Source organism: Neophocaena asiaeorientalis, unplaced genomic scaffold (assembly GCF_003031525.2).
Source record: "Neophocaena asiaeorientalis asiaeorientalis breed wild unplaced genomic scaffold, Neophocaena_asiaeorientalis_V1.1 scaffold6, whole genome shotgun sequence".
Taxonomy (NCBI): Eukaryota; Metazoa; Chordata; class Mammalia; order Artiodactyla; family Phocoenidae; genus Neophocaena; species Neophocaena asiaeorientalis.
In genome coordinates, this window is record NW_020174424.1 from 1,319,590 (window position 1) to 1,345,152 (window position 25,563).

General features: G+C 39.2%; 1 protein-coding gene across 3 annotated transcripts in view; it reads left to right on the forward strand.

Moving 5' to 3' along the window:
* Positions 1-25,563, forward strand: part of CERS6 (ceramide synthase 6) — a 311,390-nt gene that overhangs the window by 36,579 nt on the left and 249,248 nt on the right. The gene's annotated exons all lie outside the window — the stretch shown is intronic.

Here is a 25,563-nt window from a genome sequence, read left to right on the forward strand (position 1 = left end):
CTTATACCTTATCCATTTTTGTTCTTTTTCTGACTATGTAAATATTATTAGAACATGACTGTTTCTTCATCTGTTGAAAACTCCTCGCAAGCATAATTTTTAATGACTGCTGATTTTCTATTCTCTTGATTGTATTTAATTTCCTTATAGTACTTTTAAAATGACAGAATAGCTTTTTTTTTTTACATCTTTATTGGAGTATAATTGCTTTACAATGGTGTGTTAGTTTCTGCTTTATAACAAGGTGAATCAGTTATACATATACATATGTTCCCATATCTCTTCCCTCTTGCGACTCCCTCCCTCCCACCATCCCTATCCCACCCCTCCAGGTGGTCACAAAGCACCGAGCTGATCTCCCTGGGCTCTGCGGCTGCTTCCCACACAGACCTACTAGAAAATGGACTTGAGGATATGGGGAGGGGGAAGGGTAAGCTGTGACAAAGTGAGAGAGAGGCATGGACATATATACACTACCAAACGTTAGGTAGATAGCTAGTGGAATAGCTTGTTTTTAAGTCAGCTCCAGCAGCCTCTCACATCCGTCTTATCTGAAACATCTGATCTCTTCTCACCATTTGAATAAGATAACCTGTGAAAACACCTAGCCTGGCCCGTGGAGTGAAGTCATTAGATACTTGTTTATTATTCTGACTCGTATCTCCTTAACTCTGTAACTCCTCAGCTATCAGGATAGAGCAGCCTCAGGTTAACAATGAGAGGAATTAATTTCAGGTAAGTGCCGCTAACCAACATGCATTACAGTGTTATGTGAGCAGAGTGCTTGGTATTAAATGACTATTGTCAGAGTGCTAACTCTCCTGGATTTGACAAGACACCCAGGATAAATGGTTAAACCTCTCATAGTGCCACACGCAGAAGAGAGTAAATTATTATAGAGTTGGCTGTCTGTATCTATGGATTCAAATAACCGCAGATTGAGAATAGCTGGAAAAAAAATTCCAGAAAGTTCCAAAAAGCAAATGAATTTGCTGTGTGCCCAACAACTTTTTACGTGCATTTACTTTGTATTTACAACTATTTATGTAACATTAACATTAGGTATTGTAAGTTATCTAGAGATGTCTTAAAGTACACGGGGGGATGTGCACAGGTTATATACAAACACTCTGCTATTTTATATAAAGGACTTGAGCGTCTGCAGATTTTGGTATCTGCGGGGTCCTGGACCCAATCCCCTGCGGATGCCGAGGCTCAACTCTAATGCAAAAAGGACACAATTTGTGGAAAGGATCTAGAAGAAAGTCAAGTATGTAGTTTGCTCCTAACAACCAGACCGGTGTTGGGACTGCTTAAACTAGGGGCAAATCCTGCCTCTGGCCTTCACCTCTCCTCTCCCAGCTGGAACTGCCTCATCTCTACAATAAGAATATTATCGGTTATTTTTCAGGGTTTTGTGAGGAATCAATGAGAGCTCCGTGAATGTCTTCCATCATCCTTTACCCTTCTGTGTTGAGATATCCTGTCACTTCTCCGTTGTGGCACTCCGGTTATTGTAATTAAATTGTTATGTATTGTTTGCTCTTTCCCAATCCCTCCTGGCTAGAAGGTAAGCCCCCAAGAGGGCAGAGACCCACTGATCTTGTTTCCCAGTAGATTCCCACTGCTTAGCTTTGTGCCTTTTGTTGAGCTCAGTGGTTAAGAGCCTAGCTCTGGACTCTGACTGCCTTAGCTCCCACATTTGTTAGCTCTGACCCTGGACTAGTTGCTTAACCTCTCTGTGCCTGGATTTTCTCCTCTGTGAAATGATGACAAAAATGGTGTTTTTCTCTTTGGGTTATTACGAGGATCAAGTAAATTAAGACTTAAATTAGGACACGTGTCTGACATGTCATAAATGCATATGCATGTGTGTTAAACAAGATATATAACAACAGTTGCTCAATATCTGTTAAATGAAAGAATGCATGGGTCTTTATCAGCCATCTCCTATGAGCTGGGTGGAAGATGTGTTTGCAGATGCTGTGTTCCCCTGGAATATTGTCATCCTTGGCTTGGATTCAGTCACTGCTGTGGCACACACAGTGGCACATGGGATGACTGAACTCTCATGAAGAAAATGTCCTCATCTGGAACAAATTATGCAAGAAACATAGCCTTATACTTGCTGTAGTCTGACTCTCAGATTCTGAATTATATTTAGTCAAAGCCAATAATAGTATTTTACTGTAGAGCAGTAAAAATTAACTCCTTTTACTCTACCCCTCTCTCCTGAAGCTGTGGAACGTTTAGAGCGTTTAATTTCAAGACAGAACAATAACAAATCACCTGTTTTTTTTTTTCCAGCTTGTATGACTTTATTTTTTAAATTTATTTATTTTAACATCTTTATTGGAGTATAATTGCTTTACAATGGTGTGTTAGTTTCTGCTGTATAACAAAGTGAATCAGCTATGCATATACATATATCCCCATATCCCCTCCCTCTTGCGTCTCCCCCCAACCCTCCCTATCCCACCCCTCTACGTGGTCACAAAGCACCGAGCTGATCTCCCTCTGCTATGCGGCTGCTTCCTACTAGCTATCTATTTTATGTTTGGTAGTGTATATATGTCCATGCCACTCTCTCACTTCGTCCCAGCTTACCCTTCCCCCTCCCCGTGTCCTCAAGTTCATTCTCTATGTCTGCGTCTTTATTCCTGTCCTGCCCCTAGGTTCTTCAGAACCATTTTTTTAAAGATTCCATATATATGTGTTAGCATACAGTATTTGTTTTTCTTTTTCTGACTGACTTCACTCTGTATGACAGACTCTAGGTCCATCCACCCCACTACAAATAACTCAGTTTCGTTTCTTTTTATGGCTGAGTAACATTCCATTGTATATATGTGCCACATCTTCTTTATCCATTCATCTGTCGATGGACACTTAGGTTGCTTCCATGTCCTGGCTGTTGTAAATAGTGCTGCCATGAACATTGTGGTACATGACTCTTTCTGAATTATGGTTTTCTCATCACCTGGGTTTTTAATGTTCAAGTGCTGTTATTAACTCAACAGGGGTCAGAAAGGCTGGTTAGAGTTCAAAAATGCAGTCTGCTTTTCTGCTTTCAGATTTATCTGTCTCATGAAATTAAAAGAAAATTTTTTTTTGTGAACTTGAAAGTACTGCATATAAGATATTGTTATTTGCATAGTACTTAGATATATTTCTTACATTATTTGTTTCTAGTGACAGCCCTAAATTTTAGAGGAATCCAGCATGATCAGAAAACATATATTGCATGTAGGAATTTTCTAGATTAGTTTGAGGTTTCCATTTAATTTCTTAAAAGAAAACTTTATTTTCAGCTTCATGGTTACTAAGTGGAGTTTGGACCCAACCTAACCATTTTCTGACAGTTTGCAACCATCATTATCAACGTTGATTAACATGCTTTAAATAGTGAGGTTTTTACACTACTAGGCTTTTCCTACACTAAGAATCTTCAAACGTACAAGTTTGTGTGCATGTGTGTGTTTTGATCTTATTCCTGCTACTTGTGGTTTTCTTATCGCCTCTCAGGCTGAGAGATATTAATTCATGCCGTTAAAACACCTGCTTCTAAAGGTCTTCTATCCAGTCAGCCATTTCTAACCCAGTGTAGTTAAAGAAATCGGACCTGGATGTTTCATAATCGTGTCTAAAGTGTAAGTAAACCACTGTGAATCGCAGTCTAAAAGGTGCATGGGTAGCCTCAGAAGGCTTACTCTGAATTGAGGCAGTTAGAATACAGTTTTAGAGAAAAGTATGGTAGATAGAGAGGATATTCTAAGTATGAAGATGGCGACTGAGTTATGTTAGACAGTTTTGTCTAGTCATAGTAGAAGTCATTAACTTGGATTGAGCAATTAACAAATACCTTTTATGTGCCCTAAGGCAGTACACTGTGAACAAGTAAAACATGTCAGGTATGGATAAGTACCATAAAAATAAATAACTAAGGAAGGACGTAAAGAAAGAAAGAATGAAGGAAAGAAGGAAAGAAAGAAAATAAAGGAAGAAAGACATAATTACAGAGGGATGGGGGTCCTGCAGGTGAGCTTTTATGTAGGTGGTCAGGGAATAACTCTCTAATAAGGTGATCTTTGAGCAGAGACCTGAAGGCTGAGGGGAGCCAAAATCCCGTACAGTGACCCCAGGCAGTACCTGAATGACCTGATCCATGAAAAGGGTGGGGATGGGTGAGTCACCTGGCCATCAGGATGTGTATGTGGCGTCAGGGCAGACCGTGTAGGGCCTTGGGGATCCTTGTGGCTTTGAAGTCATCAGGATCTAAGGATGCTTGGGTAAGTGGGGACGATTAGTTAGGGAGGTCCTTAAGAATAACGATGGAAAACTACACCTGCTCTTAATGGAAGACTCCTGGTGCCTCACCTCTGCCACCGGCACACTTCCCATCCCAGGCTGCACCTGAGCACTTCCCAGTGGGCTGATCTTCTAGTGGAGTCTACACATCTCCATTCCTTCCCTGGTGGAGGAAACCTCAAAATTAAAACATTAAAATTTTATTTACAGAGTTCAGTTTTATAAACATCACAATTCTGAAAATAGTCACATGGCTAAAAGATTTGCCAGTGTTTGAAACCATTTTCTAAGGTTGCCAATAACCTGCTTGTTGAACGGAGTGGCCTCTTTCCCTTTCTAACGCCCCTCCACTTCTCAGAACTCCCCTTCTGGCTTCCATGATTCTGGAGCTTTTTATGTCATCCGAATGCCATCTTTCTTCTTTTTTTTCTTCCTGTGTGTGTCCACCAAAGCCACGTCCTCCAGCCTTTCCTCTTCTTTTTTATAAGTGGTCTCTTGGTGTATTCACTGCACCTTTAGTTTAATCCATCCTTGGGCAGGGGTCGCAGCTCCCCAGCTCCAGCTCTGACATGGCAGCTCTGTGTTGCTCTATATCTTATTAAAACCAGCTCCCGTCCCCAGTTCTCTTGTTGGTGTTTCCATTCTTCTTGTCTCAAAATAGAGCCCATCCTAACATATTTTTCTGCTCCTTTTCTTTTCCAATCTGTTTCCAAATCTTATAGATCCTTTTTTGGGGAGCGTCTTTCAGGTTCGTACTTTCTTCTCTGAAAACAGACACCTGACAGCCCCAGCCTTACTGTCTTCTTCTTGGAGCCCAGCCACAGCCTGTGTGGCTAATTCTGCTTCCAGCCTCCCTCCACTCTAGTCCTTTCGGTGTAACAGTGATAATTCATTCAACAAATCTTTACTGACTGCTTAATGAATGCCAGGCACTGTTGTAGGCACCGGCGATATAAAATAAGCAGTAGTCCTGCCCTCAGGAGCTTACATTGTGGAGTGAGGAGCAGACTGTGAACCCAATAAACACAGAAACTGTATGCTTGGTGGTGTCGGTGCTGATAGGAGAGAAAAAAAGGCAGGAGAGAACGGTGGGGATAAGAGTGCCAGATGGGGAAGAGGTTTGCGGCTCGAAATGAGGTGGTCAGGGGCTTCCCTGGTGGTGCTGTGGTTGAGAGTCCGCCTGCCGATGCAGGGGACACGGGTTCGTACCCTGGCCCGGGAAGATCCCACATGCTTCTGAGCAGCTGGGCCCGTGAGCCATGGCCGCTGAGCCTGCGCGTCCGGAGCCTGTGCTCTGCAACGGGAGAGGCCACAGCAGTGAGAGGCCCGCGTACTGCAAAAAAAAAAAAAGAAATGAGGTGGTCAGGAAGGGTTTACAGAGAAGGTGACTTAAAAACATTTTTTATTGACATAAAGTATGTTTAACATAAAATTTTACCATTTTCACCATTTTTGAGTGGACAGTTCAGCGGAGTTAGGTATATTCACATCGTGGTGCAACTATCACCACTATCCATCTTCAGCACTTTTCTGCCATTTCAAGCTAAAACTCCCATTAAATAACTCTCCACTTACCTCTCCCCCCAGCACCTGGAAGCCATCGTTCTACTCTCTTCTATATAGAATTGACTATTTTAGGAGCCTCGTATAAGTGGAATCATACAATACTTGTCCTTTGACGTCTGCTTTATTTCACTAAGCATAATGTCTTCAAGATTCATTCACGCTATAGCATGTGCCAGAATTTCAGTATTTTTTAAGGCTAATTAATACTCCACTGTGTGTATCCCACATTTTGTTTATTCATTCATCTGTTGATGGACATTTGGCTTGGTTCCACCTTTTGGCTCCTGTGAATAATGCTGCTCTGAACATGTGTGTACAGATATCTGTTCCAGACTGTCTTTTCAGTTCTTTGTGGTATGTTCCTAGAAGTGGGATTGCTGGATCATATGGTAATTTTATTTTTAATTTCTTGAGCAACTGCCATATTATCCTCCACGATGGCTGCACCAGTTTACCTGCCCAAGGTAAGTTGAAGGAAGACCAAGGAGGTGAGGGAGTGATGTCTGGGGGAGAACATTTTGGTTCGAGGTGAGTCCACGTGCAAGGGCTGCCACGTGTTAGGCTGGGTAAGGAGGACATTGTAACTGAAAGTGAGGGAAGATGGCAGAAGCAGAAAATGAGGTCAGAGAGTGAACAGTTGTCCAAATCATATACGGCCTTGTAGGCCACTGTAAGGACTTTGATTTTACCTGCAGTGATGTGGAGAGCCCTCAGAAGATTATATCATATTAATCTTTCCTAAATTGTACTATCATCAGGTCAAACCCCATCTTAAAAATCAGTAAGACTTCCCAAATGCTTAGCATTCAGTCCAAATTTCTGTAATTCCACCTGTCCAACTATAATACCATGGCATCCCATAAACTTGCTCATGTGTACACTTGGACTTAACTCTTGTCTCTCACCAGTTCTATTCCTTGCTGCCTCTGTACAGCCCATGTGCTTCCTTCTGTGTGGAAATCCCTCACTCTTTTCTCTGCCAGCTCCATCTCATCCACGTTTCTACTGTGAGCTTTTCCTCACTCACTTACTGGTTGCCCTTGTAGTCACTGTTGTCATTTAGCACGAAATTATTTTTGTTTTATGTTTTCATCTCTCCGATTAGGTAATAAGAGACTAGGTCAAGGGTCATTCATTAGAGAGCTCTAGGTCTCCTGTAGTAATAGGATAGTAATGAGCAATGATCATTTATATAGTTAAACCCTCCTTCAAAAAAGGGTAAGCTGGGGTGGCCACATAGCGCTGTACAATAAGTGCTGATTCTATAGATAGGTTGATTCTATACTTTTTGGTGAGTATATTTTGATAGTTTATATAGGTGATAAAATTAAGTAGGTGCCAATATGCCTGATTCACTAGAGTACCTAAATTAACATTTTTAAAGCTGAAATCTACAGGACTATCTTTATATTTGCTGTAACTTTTTTTTTTTAATTAGCTCACTATCATGGAAACTGAAGCATGCCAATTAAGCACTTATCCAATTATTAGAGTTTCAGAGAAAAGCTGTGGATTAAGAATTCTTCATTTTAATTTTATGAGTTACTTAAAGAAATTAACAACAATTTGCAAAGTTTTAAAGCATTTAAGACAAGTACATTCATTTAAAAGTCTCACATCAAACACTGCAGGAACTGAATTCTACTCAGTTTGAGTTTTCTGCTAGCTTTGCAACCATACAGTCAGGACTAATTTTAGACCCTAGGTATATGCCAATATTTTGTGTTACATTATATGGCCTGGAAATGATTCAGTGGGTTGTTATCATGAGTAACCCCTTCTGTGTCAATGTAATTATATAACAAGCATCTTACAGCCACGACCAAGAATAAAAACATCCCCATTTTGCCGCTTTAGGTTGGTGATCTTTTTTCATAAAGGAAATAAAACACCCAGATAAATTCCACTTTGTCCTTTATCTCATTCCCATCTCCCATCCTCCCGTCAATCAACATCATAATTTAGTGCCTCTCCTTCTAGTCTGTTTCTTATAGTTTTGCATATTTAGGTTATGTATTCATGAACTAAAAACTATTATTTTATTAGCATTTAAAACATTTACCTAGGGCTTCCCTGGTGACACAGTGGTTAAGAATCCGCCTGCCAATGCAGAGGACATGGGTTTGAGCCCTGGTCCGGGAAGATCCCACATGCCGCGGAGCAACTAAGCCTGTGCACCACAACTACTGAGCCTGTGCTCTAGAGCCCGTGAGCCACAACTAATGAGCCCACGTGCCACAACTACTGAAGCCCTCGTGCCTAGAGCCCATGCTCCGCATCAAGAGAAGCCACCACAATGAGAAGCCCGCGCATTGCAACGAAGAGTAGCCCTTGCTCGCCCCAACTAGAGAAAGCCAGCGCGCAGCAAGAAAGACTCAGTGCAGCCAAAAATAAATAAATAAATAAGTAAATAAATAAATAAATTTAAAACATTTACCTGTTATAGTTATCTCCAAAGAAACAGAACCAATAGGTTTTGTTCCAGTCTCTTTACATATTTATATTTATTATGAGGATTTATTATAAGGAATTAGCTCATATGATTGTGGAGGCTGTGAAGTGCCAAGATCTGCAGTTGGCAAGCTGGAGACTGGGAGAGCTGATCATGTAAATTCCAGTCTTGAGTTTGAGTCCATAGAAAATTTACATAAGTGATACAGTCATTATTGTATAACCTGCTTTTCGGAGGCATCCTTTGATATGGATCTAAGTTATTTCACTGCTATAAGGTAAGAAGAACTCTGTTCTCTGACTATAGTGTTTCATTTATCCTTTTACTTGTTGATGAATGAATGTTTTTGTATATCTCTTTGAATGTGTCGTAAGGCCTCTCTATAAGGAAGAGGTCCCTTTGGCAACTAGCTGTTATTTACAGAGTCCCTCACATTATTTACAGAGTACCTCATGACTGAGTGGTACACATCACAGTATAAGAAGCAGGGAACATCTGTTCCAGGCACGGAGGGATGCAGCAGGAGCACAAGGTCCAGTTGCTGCCTTTGAAAGGCTCTGAATCCAGTCAATGAGGCAGACTTGCTGGATCCATGGAATAGACTTTATAGGTCTCCAGGGTCATCTGCTCCCTCTTTTGTGGCTTCTGATGCTATTAACCGGCTGACTCTTTTGTCTTAGTTCAGACTCCTCAAAAAAGATCTGATTCGTAGGCCAAAAAAGTAGTCACTTTCACAAGGAATAAAGCGTTGTTCCATTTAAAGTTGAGTTGAGCCAATTAGAATGCTAACGTTCCCTATTGGAAAGTTTTAGTGGCTGAAAAATTAGGCTCATTTTCATTATTGACATCCTTCTCTTCAATTAAATATATGACCTAGGTTATAATAATGTATATTTTCTCCAATGGCTTAATTTTTAAATAATTAATTTTGAAATGATTTCAAATTTATAGAAAAGTCGCCAAATGGAACAAAGAACTCTACCCCCAGATTTCTCCTCTGTTAATGTTTTACTGTATTTGCTCCATTGTGTGTGCACTCTGAGTGTGTGTGTGTGTGTGTGTGTGTGTGTGTGTGTGTGATCATCAGTCTCTTTCTTAACCTTAGGAGAGCAGGCTGCTGACGTGATGTCCCATGTCCTCTACGTACTTCAGGGTGTATTTCCTCCAGACAGGGATGTTCTTCTACATAATCAGTAAACAACACTCCAAACGAAGAGGCAAGCTTTGGTACAACACTACCATTCAGTTCACGGTGTTAGCAGTATAAACTCAAAAGTGGCTCTTTTTCCTGTCTGGTCCAAGATCTTGTCCAGGAATAGGTATTGTGTTTAATTCTCATGTCTCTTTAGATTCCTTCAATCTGGAAAAATTTCTCAGTCTTGATCTTTTCTATTCTTGATAGTGTTTAAGAGTACACGCCTTTAATCACGTGGGAGGTAGGATCTTTCTGATATATCCTCCTGACTAGGTTCAGTTACTGCATTCTGGGGTGGAAGTCCACAAAATGATGCTGTGTTCCCAGGGCACAACGTTGGAGTCGGAGTCACAAGATGTTAACTATAACCACCTGGTCATGTTGGTTTATTCATATTAAATTTACTGTTTTCCTCTTTGTAACTGATTAGTATTTTGTGGGACAGTGTCTCGAAATTTGGCATCTTGTTCCTCATCAAATCTATACCCACCAACGTCCACTGGCAATTCCTGCCTAACTCAGCCCACCTCAGTGACTTTTGCCACATAGTGGTGCTTCCTGTTTCCATCTTCTGTCTACATTTATTGTCTGGCATTTTGCTCTAAGAAAGACCTTTCTCTTCCTCATCCTTCATTCTTCTTTCCTTCATTCCTTCCATCCGTCCTGCCTTCCTTCCTTAGGAGAGTTCTTTCAGATTCATAACCATTTGATGTTCTAGTTATTGTGTCCTAAGCACTGCAGAGAACAGGTACTAGGTAAACTTAACACATATGTAACACATGGGCTGACATAGAGGTCATGCCATCTCTTCTTAGACAGTTGCCTCTGTAAAGTTGTATTACTGAGCCTGAAGGTACTTAGTTCTTGGTTTTCTTATTTGCTCTCATCCATCTTCTATGATTGACCTGTATTGTGTTGCAAGTGTGTGGTAGAAAAGGAAATGCTTTGTGTTGGGGAAAGCACAGTGCTGATGAAACTTTTCTCATTAACTGATGGCCATGGTTTGGAAAACATTGATTTACAATAGGGTTGTGACATCAGTGTTAGAATAAATGTATAACTTTAGGGCACATAGTATGATATCTGAGGGGGAATCAGCAAAATCTGGGAACAATAGCAAAGCCTCCTAGATTGAAACAGTTGGATTATGCTAAATTAAAATTGACAGAAGATATATAAAAAGATAATAGGGTTTCTTACTTTCTCAGGCCAGCACTTCTCTCAAGTCAAATCCACGTTCTCCCTGGACAAGGCTTGTGTGGACACTTCTAACGCTGCCTCCCAGCCCCACTTCCCCTTCCCACTTCTCACTTCCCCCTTCTATCCTGCCTTAAGCACCATCCATGTACCCTTTCTTTAGATACCTTAGTGTCTCAAATCAAGTCACTGTCAACTGTTTTTAGGAACCATTTTGGTTCCTTAGGTGACTTTATATGTCTCTTATCTATCTTGGGTTGATTTTGGAGTTTACTCTTTAGATGGTAATTTAAATGGTAATCCCACTTTCTTTATTGCCATCATTGCTGTGCAGACATATTAGCTACAAAAGAGTTCAGACTAACTCAGTCTTGGTAGAGCTGTTCTTCTTTAAAGACTGATTCTATACCCTCAGTTGGCTTATAAATAATCCTGTGGGGTTTGGCCAAATGGTTTCTTTTATTGAACACAAATTCAAACAGTTTTGAACAGTTTCACCACGGAAGCAATTTCTTAAATTACTTTTTATATAGCAACAACAGAACTGTGGAGAGCAGGAACCATTTTCTCTCTTTTTATTGTAAAATCTCCTAAGCGAAAAATCACCTTTAATTCCATCCCATTGAGACAGTGAGTTTCATTTTTGAACACATTCGTGTATTTCTAGCATTATTTTCCACTTCTGTTTTTACACATTTATTCCAGTCTCCATTTGGATAATAAAGGAATCTGTGAACCAGGTAACATTTAGAGGGAACACGGATGATCAGACCTGTGTTGTGGTCCTGCCTCTATCGTTAAGTAGCTTTGGGCCTCAGGGTCTTCACCTATGAATGAGAATGTTGGATTAAGTAATATCTAATGTCTGGCTTTTGTGGTCTAATTATATTCTAAATAGTAGAGGAGACTGGTAACAGATGATGACTCTCCATAAGAGTACTTGGCTGTACCGGTAGAGTTTAATGTAGAGATTGTTTTGAGGCCAGACCAAAGGCTTTTCTTCAGAGGAGAGCTGTGGGTAGATTTGTGTTGTTGAAGTTTCCATCCTGTTTAGCTGTTTATTTCCTCATGTATAAAAAGAGGGTAACGATAGCAACGTGTCTCCAAAATGTAATTGCATGAAAAATTAAGAAAAATATGTCATATTTAATAATGTAGGTTCAGCACTTGATATTTTATGATTATTGGTAGAAATAGCAATTATTTCTGTAAGAAAAAAGTTTGAAACATGATTTATATATTTTTTGCATACTGGTGGGTAGAAAAGTTAAACACGTTTGTTTCATCAGCACACTTACCCCTCAGCAGATTCAAGTAATTTAGGTTAACATTTCCTTTTAATTTAATGTTTATCAAATGCCGATAGAGAATTTTTTTCTATCAAAATGTATAGGATTGCTGCACAGTGGACTTACTGAAGACAAAGCCTGGGGTCCAATACTGTGTATTCAAACAAGCATTGTTTTTAGTCCTTCTTATGAATTCTTAAATGGTTTAGACAGCAGTTTTAGTGCCATATATTTTTATAAATATTTATTTATTTTATTTATTTATTTCTGGCTGCATTGGGTCTTCCTTGCTGTGTGTGGGCCCTCTCCAATTGCAGCGAGTTGGGGGGGGTTGAGTAGCACGGGCTCTAGGCCTGTGGACCTCAGCAGTTGTAGTGCGCGGGCTCCAGAGCGCAGGCCCAGCTACTCCGTGGCATGTGGGATCTTCCCGGACTAGGGCTTGAACCCACGTCCCCTGCGTTGGCAGGCGGACTCCCAACCACTGTGCCGCCAGGGAAGCCCTGGTGCCATCTATTTTAATTAACAGAAAACATAGGCTAGTTAGAGGATAACTTACTGATAAAACAACATGAAGAAAATGCAAAAATTGAAACTTAAGCTATTATGTGAATTAAAAAAAATAGAAATGAATGATAAATAGTATGTTTCTTAGCTAGCTTGAGAGTTTTGGGGGAATAATAGTAAGATCTTTTTTCTTTAAATTATTCTATTTTTCCAAAGTAAATCATGTGTGTGGCTAAAAAATTATAGTACAGAAGAGCTTACATATAATAAAAAGCAATATTTTCCAGTTTTTATTAAATTTTTAAACATATAGGAAAATTGAAAGAATAGTATAAGAAACACCTATTCCCTTCACATATATTTAGCAGTTAATATCTAATTAATGTTTTGTTACGTTTGCTATCTCTCTCTCTCCTTCTCTGTAAGTATGTGTATAAAATACGTGTGTGCCTGCACATATATATGCTGTATGTGTTTTTCTTGAATCTTTATCTTGAAAATAACTTGCAAATATTGTGGTATTTCACCTCTAAATACTTTAACACGTATCTGCTAACAATAAAAAACATTTTTCTCCATAATCACAATATCAGATCACATACAAAATTATAATGCTGGAATATCATCTAATAACCCAGTCCATATTAAAGTTTCCCAAATTATCTCCCCCCCCTCAAAAAAAACCTCATCAAATCCCCACAATGCTTTTGGTTGTTATAGAAGCAATCACTTGAAATTCTTTCAGCTGTTTCTTCTGCCAGTGACCTCCAAATCACTAAATAATAAGCTTATAGAGGTACTTCTTAAATAATCAGTTGATACCTAATATATTGACATTCTGCTTTGATAGCTGAGGATTTACCTTTTTAAATGATTTTTTAATACTTCCTTCCCCCGTCCTACCTATGTGGTTTTTATCTTCCCCCATCCTACCTATGTGGTTTTATTTGTAGTTAAATCAATAATCAGTGTTTATATTATCATCAATATGTAAGTATTTTTCTATAAAACCAAGAACTATGATTACATTTCCTTTCTTGTTTAGGTTTTTTCCTTGTTCCTGTAGTTTGTGATTTTTCAATGTACTATATTGCGTGCTTTTTCTACCATCAGCATGGCCAACCTTTATTAAGGACTTAGAGTGCCAAGTAATTTCTATGCTTTATATGCTTTGACTAATTTAATCCTCACGACAACCTATGATATGGGAATTATCACAGATGAGGAGACAATAATAGAGATAAGCTATGTAAATTGTTCAAGGTTATACAAGTGCAAAGTGGTGGATCTGGGATTTGAACGTAGGCCACTGGGATATAGAGGCCATGCTCTTCATCACTTTGCTGTTCTTTTTCTCCACAGATTGATGTGCTAAATTTCTCAAATCTTTATTTTTCCTGCCTCCCTCCATCCTCCTGTTTCAGTTAGACTAATTGATTTTATAGGTCTGCTACACAGCTGTCTTCTTTAGATATTTTTTTAGGTCTTAATTGTTGAGTCTTCGTTTCTCTTCTGGTTGGATCCACTCTTTCCTTGATCTGTAGCTTCCTCTTGCATGGTTTACTTCTGCATTTTGCTGGAGCACATTAGTAAGTAACTTCCTACAAAAGGATGTTTAAAAAGTAAATGTCCTGGGTCCTTGTGTTTCTTCTGTTTATTTGCTTTACTTATCATCTCCAATTAAACTGATAGTTTGGCTAATTGGAAGACTCGGGGCCGAAAATCTTTTTCTTTGAAATTTTGAAGGCATTGCTCTGTTGTCTTTTTGTTTCTGTTGTGGCTCATGAGATGTCTTCATCCATTCTGATTCTCTTTTCTTTGTATGTCTTATTGCTATTATGAAGTTTCACAGTGTTGGACAAGAGTGGTTTTGTTTTCCATTGTGCTGAGTATTTGTGGGCCTTGTCAGTCTGAGGACTTAGAAACTTTACCTCTGGGCACCTTATGCCATTGTTTCTTTGAAAATGTCTCCCTTGATATTCTTTGTTCTTTATTCTGGAAGTAAAACTCTTTCTAGTTTGTTGGAGCTTTTCAATTAATTCTCAGTTTTTCTTGTTTTTTCTTTCATATTTAAAGTTTTTTATTTTTTGGAGTTTAAGTTACATGCAGTATAAGTCACTTCTTTTACTGTACAGTTCCATAAGGTTTGACAAATGTATTCAGTAATGTAACCATTATCGCAGTTGAGATATAGGGTCCACGTTAACCAAAAGGTGGAAACAACCCATGTATTCCTTGATGGATGAATAAACATATATGATATGTGATATATATATATATCGTATATGATATGACATGCTTAACATGGTATATCTGTCTGTCTCTCCATCCATCCAGCTATCTATCCATCCATCTATCTATCTATATCGTAACAATGGAATATTATTCAGCCTTAAAAAGGAAGGAAATTCTAACATATGCTACAGCATGGATGAAACTTAAGGACATTTTGCTAAGTGAAATAAGCCAGTCACAAAAGGACAAATACTGTATGATTCTATTTATCTGAGGTACCTAGGTAGTCAGATTCATAGAGATAGTAGAATGGTGGTTACCAGGGAGGAGGGGAGAATGGAGAATTATCATTGAGTGGGCGCAGAGTTTCAGTTTTGCAAGATGAAAAGAATTCTGGAGATGGATGGTGGCGATGGTCGCTTAACGATGTGAGTAGACTTAATGCCACAGGTCTGTATACTTAAAAATGGTTAAAATGGTAAAATTTTTGTTATGTGTTATTTTACCAAAATTAAAACAATAAAGAGATACAGGACAGTGTCAGTCTCATCACCCCTCCCCCACACCCAATTCTTTCTCTTTCATATTTTTAAAATCACTTCCTCCTTTTGGTCTACGTTCTGTAATATTTCTATGACTTTTTCTTTCAAACCTATTGGTTTCTTGTAAAATTTCAGCAGTTATAATCATATTTTAAATTTCAAAGTACTTTCACAATTTCTGATTGTTCCTTTTTCAAAGAACCTTGCCTGTATATCGTGAGTGAAGTACATTCTTGAATTCCTATGAGAATACTACTAAAAATGTTTTTTACAGTTCTCTTAATCTTCTGCTTCTTCTGGGACGTCATTTTGTTATTGTTGGTTTATATTTTTCTCTCACTTTTATTTTGCAGTTTTTCCTCAGATGTTTAGTTCTCCTTGGTTGTCCCACATATTTGGGATTGGCACAGTAAAAAGTTAGTTGGCAGCTATGTGTACAAGAATGAGGTCTGTTGACTCTTTCAAAAATAAATTTTATTTTAGAATACAGAAAAATTGCAAAGATAGTGCAGAGAGTTCCCATGTATCCCACTGACTGTTTCCCCTACTGTTAACATTACTGTGGTATATTTGTTATAATTAATGAACTGATATTGATACATTTTAGTAACTAAAGTCCATGCTTTTTTCAGAACTCCTTAGTTTTTTATCTAATGTCATTTTTCTTTCCCTGGATACTATTCAAAATGTCATATTACATTTATTTTATTTTTTAACGTCTTTAGTAGATGTTATTTGCTTTACAATGTTGCGTTAGTTTCTGCTATATAACAAAGTGAATCAGCTATATGTATACATTATATCCCCATATCCCATCCCTCTTGTGCCTCCCTCCCACCCTCACTATCCCACTCCTCTAAGTGGTCACAAAGCACCGAGCTGATCTCCCCGTGCGATGCAGCTACTTCCCACTAGCTATCTATTTTACATTTGGTAGTGTATATATGTCAATCCTACTCTCTCACTTCTTCCCAGCCTCCGCTTCCCCCTCCCCATATCCTCAAGTCCATTCTCTACATCTGTGTCTTTATTCCTGTCCTGCCCCTAGGTTCATCAGAACCACTTTTTTCTTCTTTTTTTTAGATTCCATACAAATGTGTTAGCATATGGTATTTGTTTTTCTCTTTCTGACTGACTTCACTCTGTATGACAGACTCTAGGTCCATCCACCTCACTGCAGATAACTCAATTTCGTTTCTTTTTATGGCTGAGTAATATTCCATTGTATACATGTGCCACATCTTCTTTATCCATTCATCTGTTGATGGACGCTTAGGTTGCTTCCATGACCTGGCTATTGTAAATAGAGCTGCAGTGAACATTGTGGTACATGACTCTTTCAAAATGTCATATTACATTTAGCTTTTATGTCTCCTTAAGGTCCTCTTGGCTGTGACAGTTTCTCAGATTTTTCTTGGTTTTGATGGTCTTGACAGTTATGAGTAGTGCATTTGTCAGGTATTTTGTAGGATGTGCCTCAATTAGGGTTCTGATGTTTTACTCGTCATTAGACTACAGTTGTGGGTTCTGGAGCTGAAGACCACAGAGGGAAAGTACACGCTCATCCTGTCATACAAGAGTTCACACCACTGTTGATGTTAACCTTTATCCCCTGGCTGAAGTAGTGTCCGCCAGGTATCCCTGCTCTAAAGTTAGTCCTCATTTCCATAGTGTACTCTTTGGAGAGAAGTCACTAAGCTTAGCACACCCTTAAGGAATGGGCAGGATCTATTGACATTTGATTCCCAAAGTACTTCAACTTCTTCTTAGAGGGTACAGTACTTCAGTTTTTTTTCTGGAGGGAGATACCAAGTTTTGATCATGTTCTGGGCAGTCTGCTTAGAAGGTTGGAAGGTTGTTCTATATACAGGGCTTCAAGCACTGCCCCACATCTATGCCCCTCTCTGCTGCACCTGCCTTGGCTAAATCCTCAGAGTGAGCATCTGTGAGGCTGATTAACTCCCGTCTACCCCACAGCCATCTTCCTTGGAGTGCTCCAGGCTGTGGTTTCCTTTGCTTGCTTCCGAGTAGCTGTCTTAAATCTGTCTTCTAGAAATTTTTTGTTGAAAACTTCCACTTATAGATCCTCCTCCCCTAATCCAGTTATTTTTTGTTGTTGTTTTTGGTTCTGTATGTGCCATTTTCATTCCTTTCCTATCATTTTAATCATGGATGTCAGAAGACGTGAAAGAGATCAACCCACCGTTTGGAATAGAAAGTCTTTTCTTAAAGTTGTGCTTTTAAAACATGAGGTGGTATATTACTACCGTTCATTGTTTATTAATATTTGTAATTTGTTCTAGGGATAATAAAATATAACATTATAATGGCTTCCTGCCAGTGGTATAAAAATATCATTTTGATCTTCTAGATTGAAATGAGAAGAAATAATGTAGAAAGTTTTATGGAAATTGGAACTAGTCTGGTCTATGTTGTTGGTTCTAAATTGTCTGAAAAGTTGTATGTTGTCAAGACAAAACTTTGGAAAGAGTTTCAGAAGGTGACAAATAAGGCTGAATGAAATAATTGCATTGAGGAAGGGTATTCTAAATCTTGACTGACATAGATTACAGGAAAAAAGAGAGAAGAATGAAGTTAAATGATTACTGGTGGGATATGAAAACATCTACTGTTTAGTCTTGTATGACCCATACTTTTTTTGTACGTTTTAAAAGTATTTATTTTGGATAATTTTATATATACCCGAAAATTTTAAATAATAGTATGCCCTTCATGTACCATCTCCAGTGTTAACATTTTATATATTCATGGTACATTTGTCAAAACTAAGAAATTAACATTGCTACAATACTATTAACTGATTTTCAGACTATATTTGGAATTCACCATTGTTTCTACCAGTGTTCTTTATGTAATCCAGGGTCTAATCTAGGATACCACATTGCATGATTAATTTAAGTCAGAAAAATTTTTACTTGAGCCATATGCCTGTCCTCCAGCAGTATATAGTGTACACATGTTTATATTTCTGAATTTTCTCCCTTTCAGATGTTCTTTTATGTAAATAAATAATTATTGCTCTCTGCTTCTATTATAACTAACTGGTTCTGAACATAAGCTTTGGGTGGGCATACTCAAAATGAGTTTTGTAACATTGGAAAGGAAGCTTATTTTAAAAATTCCAGTTAAAACAATTTTTTTCACTTTGGATTATTTTTATTTGGGCAATCATTTTCTGCAAATAATAATTTTCTTCCTTTCTTCCTTTTTTTTTTTTTTTTTTTTTTTTTTATAACATCTTTATTGGAGCATAATTGCTTTACAATGTTGTGGGAAGCAGCCGCATAGCACAGGGAGATCAGCTCGGTGCTCTGTGACCACCTAGAGGGGTGGGATAGGGAGAGTGGGAGGGAGACACAAGAGGGAGGGCATATGGGGATATATGTGTACGTATAGCTGATTCACTTTGTTATACAGCAGAAACACAACGTTGTAAAAAAATTCCAAGTAAAAATTTTAACTTTTGGAAGAATGTATTTTATTTTCAGCATGTGGGGTATCTAAAGACATGCGTATAGTGGTACTCTATCAATGTATTATGCTTCAGAATGTTCTCATTTGTGAAAGTAGGGCTCAATAGCTAAATTAAGCTAGAGATGGAACACCCTATTTAAAACTTCCATGGGAGTCAGGGAGTCTGATCTCTAGACCCAGACCTGCCGCTTACTGCGGGGCACTGATACGTAAAATCGAGGCATGTCGAGAGTAGTGTTGAACACCTCTGTACTGGAACTCACAGGTGGTGTAGTCCCTGCCTTAATCTTGTGTTTAAATCTCACTGTAATGCCTGTGACCAGATAACTTTTGGTTGAACACTTCCAGTGATGAGTGTTCTGGTTATTTATTGCTGTATAATGAACCACTTCCAAACGTAGCGGTTTAAAACAACAGTTGATCATTATTTCTCATGGTCCTGAGCTTGATAGGCTCCGCTGGGTGGTTTTTGGTTGGGGCCCTGCACGTACTTGGCGTCCGAATGAGGCCAAGGCTGGAGATACCCAAAGGCTCCTTCTCATTATGCATCTGATCCCTGGGCTGGGAAAAGTGGAACAGCTCTCTGTGTGGCCTTCAACTGGCTAGCTAGGGCATTCTCACAGCATGGGAGTCTCATGATAGCTAGGTTTCTCACCTGGTAGTTGGCTTCTCCCAGGGTACTTAATAGACAGTCAATTATTAAGTCTTGGGCCCAGAAACTGGCACAACATTGCTTCTGATGTATCCCATTGACCAGAGCAGTCTCAGAGCCTCCCAGATCCAAGTAGAGGGAAGATAAACCCCCATCTCTTGAAAGGAGGAGAATCAGAGAATTTGTGGCCTCTTTAATCTACCCACTACCATGGGAAATTCACTACCTCCTGAGGAGCTCAAGGTGTTTAGGTGAGATGACATCTGCTTCTCATAGGAGCATCAATACCTGATGGAGGTTATAAGGTAAATTAGGCCTCTTGTGCTGCAGAAGGCTTTGCTGTTAAATTACTCACTATTCTTCCCTAGAAGCCTATTTCTTAACACACATACACACAAATCCTTACTGGGTCTAGGCCCAAAGGGACCAAATATGTGTACTTTTATCTCGGAACTTCCTTTTTCCTTCAGTTCGGCCATCCTCTTCTCCCTCTCTCCCAAATGACACATAAACTTCAAAAGAGTGGCCTTGGTGATACAGTTGATTCCTTAAATGATAGCACTGGGGATTCAAATACAGGTAAAGTATAGCCCTTGCCCTTAAACAACTGAAGTCAAGTATGAAATGAAGTGCATTAAAGTGGGATGTAAGTGCTGTGATCAGTAAAGCGGGACACATGGGAAGGGGGCAGTGTCGCGAGGCAGCAGGAGTTAAAAGTTTCAGAGAGAAGTGACACTTTTAGCTAGTTTTCAAAGATAATGACAATATTAATAATAACAATAAAAATATTACTAGCATACAACAGTTATTGAGCGTTGTGTGCCAATACCATTCTAAGAATTTTATGTATATTGACTCATTTATTGCTGACGGTGACTCTATGAGGTGAGTATTACATGATCCTTACTTTGCAGTAGAAGAAACTGAGGAGCTGAGAGGGTGTCATTTCCCTTAAGCCCACACAGCTAAGTGGTAGGGATTCAATCCCAGGCATTCTAGCCCAAGAAAGTAGCAGATAGAGATGCCAGGCTCTCGGGAAAAGGTTAATGTATGAACAGCTGGGATGCAGTGTGAGGACTCCAGAGACTGCTTCTAGCTGCCAGGTCTCCCAGCTTCCTCCCTCACCAAACCCCTTTCCCTGCTAAGAATACTTAAGGCAGCTTCCATTCCTTTAAAATGCTGCTTTAACTACTGTCTTTTCACCTTTCTTCCATGCTTTTTTTTCTCCTTAAGGTCCTGTATAAGCCCTTTCTATTTCATGAGATATTTTGGAAGACTCTGGTTTGTATTGATCAGTGTTTTCCCTCCCTCCCTTTTCCCTTCATTCCTTCCATCGAACACATCACTATTGTGAGCCTACCGTGTTCCAGCTCTGGACACTCTGAATACGAGGAAGAGCAGAAAACACACTAGACTATCCAGTCACTGTGCAAAAGAAGGAAAAGTTGCGATGCTCTCAAGTATTATTAAGGAGCAGCATGGGCTAGGAAGGTACATGATCAAGAAATTTATGACCTTTATTACACTGGAGCATTTGAAATCCACTTGCATTTAATCAGTAATAAGCACATGTATTTGTGCATGTGTTCATCGCATTTGCACACTTGTGTACACACAGTCATGTGTGCTCATTACTGCCTTAAAACTTTTTTTCAATTAATAGTAGAATGCCTAGTATTTTGGGGTTATTTATACAATGGAATACTATACAACAATGAAAATAGTATACACCGTATGATTAAACATCACAAAAATATATAGTTTTCTTGTGATTCCTTGTGGTGCCTTCAAGAATCAGTAGGAAGTTTCAGTATACAGTGCTATACAGTGCATTCTGTGATTTCAGATCCCATAATCACTGAAGACTAGAGAGTCAGCCCCACCTATGGCTTCTGAACTTCCTAGCTGCCCTTTGTGGTACGGGCTCCAGTGTTTTGGCCAGATCACCACGCTCAAGACGGGACAAGAGGGAATCCCATGGCAGGACCATCCAAGGGGCAACTGGCAGCAACCCGTTTACCCAACTGGGATGGCACTGGGAAGAGTTTGGGATAGAGGTCTGTGGTGAGTCATGTGGTTTGGGGCCAAAGCTGGACCAGAGGCTGCTAGAGGCAATTGCTGGGGTTTGGTTATTCTTAGAGAAGGTAAATTCTGCTGCTGTGGGGATTCCCAGATTGACAAAGGGCCAGCAGAAAGGGGCTGCAGGAATCTGAGTCACTGGAACACTGGGTCAACAAGAGCGAGTCCCTAGTGAGGTGCCCAGCTCACTTGGCTCGCTGTCTCTGGACCGGTCTCCAAGGTCCTGGCTGTTGTTTCTTCTGCTGCTGTTGGGCAGAATATATCCCTGGAGGTACTTGCATCTCTGCTTTTCGCCTTACCTAGCTTGAGGTCACCTCCGCCCTTTCTTAGGTGGCTGAGTACATGGTATTCTCAAACAGCATCTGCATCATTTGTCGCTATTTCCTTCTGTAGACAGTGGTTTTCCAATTTTCTTCTTTCTTTTGGGAAGAAATGACTAGGATACCACTGGGAAATAGTGGAATTTAAACATGTCTGTGCATTCCTGGCTTTGTTTTTCCCCAGTTATAAACTTTTAAACTGATGATTTCTGAAATGTTGAGTAAAAACTTGAATCCATCCATCCATCTTCTTTCTATAACCTCTGAATGTAGGTTTTCAGTTTATAGAGATTGCTTCCCTGGAACAGCATCTCTTATTGTTGCGTCTCTTATTGATGTCTGGAAAAAATTATTTTGGGTTTTTAGAGTCACTTAAAATTAATATGCTTTTCTACTTCTATAATTAAAAGACCGGAGACTTCAGAGTATGCCCTCATATTGATAGAAATTTTAAAAGCCCCCAAGTTCATAGCAAAAGGTGAAAACTATGTTTCTAAGGGTGGAAATATTCATTGTATGCAGCATGCAAAATTTTTATAGCTCTCTGGACAGACTTTGCTTCCTACTGCTGCATTGGCAAAAAGAGCCCTGGGTTTAATGGTCTCACCCAAAGAGTAAAGTTACTAAGCCATAATTTAGCCATTCCTCCTGAAACTTCTTTACATTAGAACAGGTAAGAATTTGTTTCTAGCCTTGCTAGTGAGACAGTGTATTTCTTCCACATTGCTCTAGTTATTTTTTCCTGGCTCAATAATTAAGAATGCCTGTTACTTGGAAATGTGTCAGGTTGAGACATTTCCTTTGGAATGTGGGCTCCTTGAGGAGCTGATCAGACCATTGTTACTTAAAGGGCCTGTTGCCCAGAAGACTTTGATAAGAGCAGAATCCTGATAGCGTTCTGTGCAGAAGTCACTTTGTATAGTTTTTGCCTTGAGTACTGGTGGCAGCTCCTAAAGAAATGTAGCTGCTGCCCCAGCCCTCTCCAGAGGAACAGAAGGAAGAAAGAACTGCAGGCTGGACTCAGAGGCAACACTTTTATGCCTATCCTGTGTAGGCAGAAGCTTTCTAAGCTGTAATTTTGTGATCTTTTCCATGAGAAACAGAGCATGAAACTCGCTTTGGAGTTGGGATGCTCTGAGTTTAAATCTTGGCTCTGCCACCCCCCAGTTGTTATCATCTTGATCAAGTTAGCCTCTCTGGGCCCACCTTTTCTCATTTGGAAAATGAGGTTAATAGTACTTAATTTCTTACTACATGACTGTTGTAAAGATGATGGATGTGAAGAGTCTTATATAATGTATGACCTGCAGTAAGTACTGTAGTTCCGCTCTGTAGGTATTACTTCCCTTCCCTTCCCCTGGAAAGGATGGGCTCTGACTTCAGACATGATGTGGATGAGATCTGACCTGAGCTAGCTACATGCTGTGGGGCTTTCTCCAAGGTTTTTAACCTCTCTGAGCTGCAGTTTTCCAATCTATGAAACGGAGATAGATATACATACCTTTCAATGGTGTTGAGAAGCTTGTGTGGCATAATGAGTGAGGATGACCTCACCTAGTAACTATGGTAACTTATCCACAAGTCAGCTTTCTTTCTTAGCAACATACTTTCTCTGTTAGTCCTCCTTCCTTCTCTCTCTTCTTTATCTTCCTTTGTTTCCTATTGCCTGCCTCTGGTTACCTTTTTTTCTTTATTTATTAGGCAAGAGTTGATTGCTTGCCAAATGAGCTTGTCAAAGCCACTGAAACAGGTGTTACAGAATAGAAGAATCTGTCTCTTGGGTTAGTCATACTCTTTTTTTTTTTTTTTTTAGGAACTAACTTCAGTTAAAGAGAAATAATGGCTAGTGGAAAGTGAGAATGAATCCATTTCTGGTAGAAATTTATTTCTTTCATTAATGAGAAGGGAAGAACGAGAACCTTCTAGAAAGGTTATAGAACTAGAAGGGACCTGTGAGATCATCCAGTCCCTTAGTTTTACAGTTGAAGAAATTGAGTCACAGTGAGGCAAATGGGTTGATCAAAGGGTCAAGACTGACTTAGCAGCATCATCAGAACCAGACCCAAGCACACCTGAGTCTCAGTTCTGACTCAGGCCCACACCATTAGTGGACTTCAGTAATGTGTGCATGTCTGCCCACATGTGCATGTGTGATGGAAAAATAATTTAAACTTCTTTATGATTGATTTCTGACATTAGAAGCTGGATAATAGGAATAAAATGAAAATTAAATGTTTTAGACTTTTTCTTTGAAAAACCTTTAAAATTATGGACACTAATTTGATTCTTTTACTGAATAGTTCAGTTGCCTATATTTAAGCATTGCAGGAAAGCATAGTTTCACAATTTAATCATTGAGAAGTGACAGTCATATATATTTTGATATTTATATATTAAACACAAAAACCCATAATTTTATTGCTTAAATTAGTAATGTCTCTCCAAGCCTAGGATATAAATTAGTAACGGAACTTTTGATTTTCTCCTTAAAAGTAATTTTTTATAATTGAGCCATGCGGTCGCTGTGCGGAAAACTTTCTAATATGAAAATCCTTTTAAATTTAAAGATGGTCCAGCTCTAACATCTTTTGAGGCATGCGCATTCTAATCACCAGCGGGAGGGGCATTGATGGGTAAAGTGGGAACCACTCTTAAGTTCACTGCTTAACATATCAGTAAAATAATGATTCTCTCATTCTCCAGGGCTTCTGGTTCTCATGCTTTTGTCTCAGGAGGAAAGTCATTGGCCCTGTTTAAAGGACAGCTTGACAAGTAATTTTAAGAGACATACTTTGAGCATTACTAACAACAGAAGGAATGAAGTATTTTAGAAGTCAGGATCTGTAGGTTCCAACTTGCTTGTGAAATTGGGCTACTATTTTTAAAAACACAAATCGTGCCAAGAAGGGAATCTATAATGAGGCAGTTTTGTTGGAGAAACTGTACCATTGCTGACATTACTCTCTGGGTTTCAGAGATCCTATCCCTGGTGACTTCTTTGGAGAGACACCAGTTCATAGAGATGTCTGTCTCTTGCCTTACACAATAACAGAAAAGAAATAGAGAACTCACATCCTTTCTGTTGGGCAGTCTCCAGATGGAGCTGGAACTTAAGAATTCAGCAGATGCTTGTCCGGACAGCTTAAGCTGCATCTTGAAAATTTAAACAATGGCCCAAGTCTTCCATTTTTAATAGTTTAGTCTCCTTCTTGCAGATGTGGTTTCCAGAATATTCAAAGCCACCTGCATTTTCTTTGGCTGGAGTTTTGTCAGGTGGTAATGGGATTGTGGGACCTGGCCCAGGGAAGAATATAGATCTAAGATATCATAAAGTTCAAAGAACCAGACTGACCTACCATGGAATAATATCATAGAATGGAAAAGAATCCCAGAGATCATTCTTTAGAGACATCCAGCTTCTGTTTGAACGTGTCTAACACATTCAGCTTAAGAACAATAATATGATTATATAGACTGTATAATATACATAATAAAAATATTGTTATTTTTATGTCAGTGATAATTGCGATGGTAGCTACGATTTTTTTTTGAATGACTGTCGGTTCATGTGCTGTGTACATTATTTCATTTAATCTTTTAAAAGCCTTATAGCAATGGTATAGCAATTAAAGGCACAGATTCTGGAGCAAGATCGTCTGACAGAATCTCAGCTCCCTATTTGTTTGCTATTTGACCTTGGGCAAGTTGTTTAATCGTTTTGTGCCTCAG